General features: G+C 34.1%; 1 pseudogene; it reads right to left on the reverse strand.

Annotated features, from left to right (window-relative positions):
- Positions 1-904: 904 nt before the first annotated feature.
- On the reverse strand, positions 905-4,175 carry LOC127160012 (signaling lymphocytic activation molecule-like; annotated as a pseudogene).
- Positions 4,176-5,336: the final 1,161 nt, after the last annotated feature.

The following is a 5,336-nucleotide window of genomic DNA, read 5'->3' on the forward strand; positions in this document are numbered from 1 at the left end:
AGCACTAATGCATGACCCTAAACCACAGAGAAGCTGTAACAGCCTTGTTCCTCTCAGTTAATCTCTATAAGTTTTTTTTCTGTGTACACCTTGGTTTCTGGTAGGCCACTGTTTCCTCTTCAGCTAAAACTCAACATCTATTTCAAATTTCTCATCGAATGGTTAAAGGTAAACATCTGTAATGCTAGTAAAACTGTGGGTAATATGAATCATTACGTTTTTATTATCTTAGCAGCCTTTTAAGCAGTACCTTTTTAAAACATCAGTTTTACTCAAACAGCAATAGTGATGTAAAACAAAATGCTGGTAGTCTTACAATGCTTCTTATAACTTTTATTTCAGTCATTTACATATCTATAAGTTGAAATGCTATTTTCTGGGTCCTCTGTTTGTAATCTGCTACCAGACCTCTCAAAATAGTGTATATTTTAAACATATTAATTTTGGCAGGAATTGTGTCATCAACACAATCATAATTAAAGAGAAACATTCCTTAGTAAATGTCACTGAACACAACTCTCATTTTCAGACTATTCTTGTATAAAAGTGTGCATTAGTTCTCTGAAGTGTTCTCACTACTTTTGTTTTCAGTAAGGTGCAAAGGGCAGTAAGAGAGTTTTTCAAGAGCGTGTGAGCAAAGCAAAAGCACAAATACACTTTATACACACCAACACTCAAGTGCTCTTGTGTGTCCAATAGTAGGTACAGCTTCTTGCAACGGCACAATGCATCTCAAGTTTATTTTGCTTTTTAAAAAGGTCCCTTGTGCACAACTGCTTCAGTGCAAACATATCTGTGACATACATGTAAATCTTAATGCGATTTCCAATGGCTACAGTTAATGCTGTAGTGGGAATGCTGAATATATATATATATATATATATATATATATATGCTGAATATATAATATATAAATATATGTGATGGACCACCATGCTCGTAGTTCTTTTTATTCGTGTTTGTAGTTCTAAACCGTATCTTCCTTCAAAATACAATGGTTTGTAGGCAATATCAGCCGTTAAAGTATGCACGGATCCACAAAAATCTACCGGAGCCATAGTTGACCATCCGAGGACTTTTGCCATAATCTTCTCAACATGTGTTTGGACGGAGAGTGCACAGATTGTTCAAGAAGAAAGACATTCTTCAAGCTTTACGTGTTGTCGAGCTCTGCTCTGGCTCCCTCTAGTGTCACTTACATGAACTCGGAGTCGACTTTACAGACACAGATGAACAAGTATAAGCAAGACTCTGTTGAGAAAGGTTTTCTATGTCATTACACAATATTATGTTTCATAAACAAATTGGCAATATTGAATGTAATTTTAAACATATAAAATAAAAGACAATGTAATTCAATGCTTCCTACAGGAACTTTGGGTCACCGTGTGTTGATAGTTCACAGTTGTCTTGGTACTGCCCACATCCCACAATGATTTCTGTTAGAGACAGAGAGAAACATTCTTTGCAAATGAATCAGTTTTGGATATGGTGTAACTAATAATAATAATAAAAATAACAACTTTTTGTATAAGAACTATTTACTGACCTGTGGCAGATCTCATATTTGTAGGCAATAGGTGATCGGTGTATATTCTGACATGCTTTTCTCTTCTATGATTGTCAGTTCTACAAACACATGTGGATCAGTGTAAGGGGACTTGACTTTGTGTATTTAACATAAAATTAACACACTTAAATATATATATATATATATATATATATATATATACACAATATATGAACAGTACCATGTGTTTTCACACACTGTTTTAAGAGAAAAAAAAAAAAATTCTAAATAAATGTGAATTTAAAATTTCATTTGTATTTACAATTTACTTGTCAGGGATGGATCAGTAGACAGATGCAATTTCAGGTATGATCGCTTTATTGAGATGAAAGCAATCCAAATAGTCCCAAAAAAAAAAAAAAAAAAACTAAGAAAATAATCCAAAAGAGAGCAGACAGTAGTCAGGCAATAGATGAACAGGAAACTGAGAGCAAGATTCCATAGTGCACGTCTTAGTCCAAAAACATCAGGGGAACATCAAGTATCCAAAATGCCAGATAAAGAGTAGATACTTCACAAAGCAAGTAGAAATGAGAATCTCTTTATATAAGGTGTCTAATCAGTGTGAATTGCGTGTATTTGCATCTAATCAAAAGTCAGGTGATTTAGAGCGCTGCAAAGTATTCTGGGATATGGAGTTCAGGGCAGCCATATTTGAAGTCTGAGGTGCTTACTGTGAATTGTAGTTCACTGACCTGACATTACTACTTACTAATGTGTCTTAAAGATGGCCTAACAATAACGTCCAGTGGAAATTATCATTCAAAAACAAATCAGTATGAACACTAACAATAGCATTAAGCTATATCATTTGTTACTTAGCTGTGCAAGCAAAACTGTTTTTCGCTGAACAGAACACTGTGTATGCTGTAATAAATATTTTTCTCAAGTCTAAACTGTGCTAATTCTAATAATATGTTACAAACTTTAAAACACTTAAAAGTCTGGTAATTTTGTTGAAAAACATTAATTGCAGCACTAGATCTTTTGAGCACTAGATTTTAATGCAGAAAGGTCATACTTGCCCTCTAGTGTTGCTTGTTTCCAGTTCCTGCGGTATATAAAGTATATAACTCCCGCAGCTACAGCAATGACCAGGATCAATAAAACAACTGATATCAATGGAAAACGATGTGACTTCTGAATGACATCTGTAATAAGTAACACATGTAAATGAATTCTACAACTTCACTCAAGACATTGTAGAATGCTATTGATCTCTAAACCTCCATCATGAAGTTACAGACAATGTAAACTAAAGATATTTGACGTGATATAACAGAAAAGATCAAATACAAAACAAAACCGAATCAGTTCATGTCTAAGTGACAATATGAGTTCAACTATTTGAATAGACACTTTAAAGAGTACACTTTTAAGTCTTTAGTTAATAGCCCATAAGGACAAACCAGCACAACATTTGTTACCCTGCAGTATTTACATCTAACAAAAACTACTGAGCATTTTGATATAGTCACTAATATTACTACTGACATACCTGCACATGTCTGACAGAATTCACTGATGTCCAGATGTTTGGTCTGGTTTCTGATGGGATTGTTGATCACACAGCTGTAGGTGTTGTTATCCTGATATTCCACCTCCAGAGGTAGAGAGAGACTGATGCTGAGATCAGACACACTGATGCTGGACAATAAACTGTTTCCTTTGTACCAGGAGAAACTCACATCACTCACATTAAACACTAAACACAGCAGTGAACATGATGATCCTGATGATGATAATGATGATGATAAACAGTTTGAAGGGTTACTGGTGATGACAGGAATGGGCAGCGAAGCTGGAAAACAAAACATAATGCAAAGCAAACAAAAAAGCTACTTTTATTTATTTTTTTATTTATTTATTTAAAAAGTGGGAAAATCTCACTTTAAGTTCTGGTGCTTTTAAAATGTAACAGACATGTGATTATTTATTATGTGTATAATGATTGTTCTTTCATTCTAACATAAATTTATCTGTCTAAACTGTATGATTCATTTTTCTTTCTCTTTCTAAACATGACTTTAAAGCTTTTCTAACTATTACTGTACCTAAAACTTCAACACTATTGTCTTTTTTCCTTCTATTCATAAGTATTTACATCAGGAAATATAAAACAACAGTCAGGCTTATAAGAGAACTGTCTTGCAAAACAGGAGAAAATAAGTTTTCACTTTGGTTTGTCATTAAATGCTTATGAATCATAGATGAATTAGAGAAAACTGTTTTAATTTTGAGAATCATCACAGTCTGGATCAGGATCAAAAATTACTCACCATAGACAGTAACATTAATCTCTTGTATGAAGTTCCTTTGTTGCTGATGATCTGTAGTTTATAAAGTCCAGTGTGTTCAGTTCTGATGTTTCTGATGGTCAGAGATCCAGTTTGACTGTCCATCTGCAGTCTGTCTCCAAATATCACATTACTGTCATACATATCAATGATCTGCTTATATATTCCAGCTATACGAGTCTCTTGAGGTCCAAACATCCACAGTATCTGATCATCTCTCTGTAATTTAACATCAGTGTGTAGAGTGACAGAATCTCCCTCAGTCACTGATACTGACTTCACTTCATCTGCATCAGCACCAAACACACCTGGGGGAAAAAATTAGATTTTTTTCTGCCTGATTTTCTGCAACATTTAATTCCTAACAAATGGTGAAAACCCTTTTTTTTTTCTGGCAAGAATTCTTAACCTGGCTTTATTCAATAATCAGATTTTTGTTCTAGAATTTTTTTGCAAATTAGTGCAGATTTAATTAGGTATTATCTCATTTGCATATTTAACATAACATTTCGTAAAACATAAAAAAATGTTCGCTATTCTTAATTTGTAATTCTTAAAACAAAGGATTTTATAACTTACCATTCAACAGCAAAAAACACAGACAGAAGAAAGATGCGCTGTGAATCATTTTTCTGAACTTCAGTAAACACTCGATATACAGCCTAAACCTGAATGCCTGAAAAACAAATTAATCGATCAGGTCCTCCGCTTACAAAAATAATTAGGATGTTTCCATTAGCTCTGAGTTTTTTTTGAAAAAGGACGTTACGCACGCTCTCTCTCTCTCTCTCTCTCTCTCTCTCGACTGTTAATATCAGTCGCATATGCTCTTTCTCTCTACTTGAACAAACAGCGCATAGTTCTCTAGTACTGATGAATTTTATTTTTTAGTTTAGTTTAGCGTGAAACCCTCTCCTTGTTCTATCAAAGTAAACAGTTTTAATAAATAGTTTATACTAATACATTATTTGGTAAAATTATATACAATTCTCCAGTTTGCATAAATGCATTTTCTCATTATCTACATAAAATGGTTTTAAAATTCATCCGTATGTCTGTCTTTTGTTTGCATCTGAATCTCCTATTGCTGAGTCAAATAATTTATAAAGGGTGCTAACACAGTACGTTGTGACGACGTCGTCAGTTCGTCGTCCTTTGGTCAGCGCGACATTACTTTATGGCGACGTTGTGAGGACGTCGTGGCAAAGTTCCATTTTTTAGAATATTGGCTAACGTTCCAGAAACGTCGTGGGCACGTCCTCAACAGACGTCGCTAGTTAGTCCCATGGGGAACGTTGTGGCGACGTGGTCCCCTGGTCTCTATAGTACAGGTCTACCAGTATTTTATTTACAATTTATTTACAATTGTTAAATGTAAAATGCTTACAATTTAAAATGTTAGATATTTATTCGTCAAGACTGACAATCCATTTATACATGCTAGAGAGATATTCAAGGCTTTAGAATGT

This window comes from Labeo rohita, unplaced genomic scaffold (assembly GCF_022985175.1).
Source record: "Labeo rohita strain BAU-BD-2019 unplaced genomic scaffold, IGBB_LRoh.1.0 scaffold_2764, whole genome shotgun sequence".
NCBI lineage: Eukaryota > Metazoa > Chordata > Actinopteri > Cypriniformes > Cyprinidae > Labeo > Labeo rohita.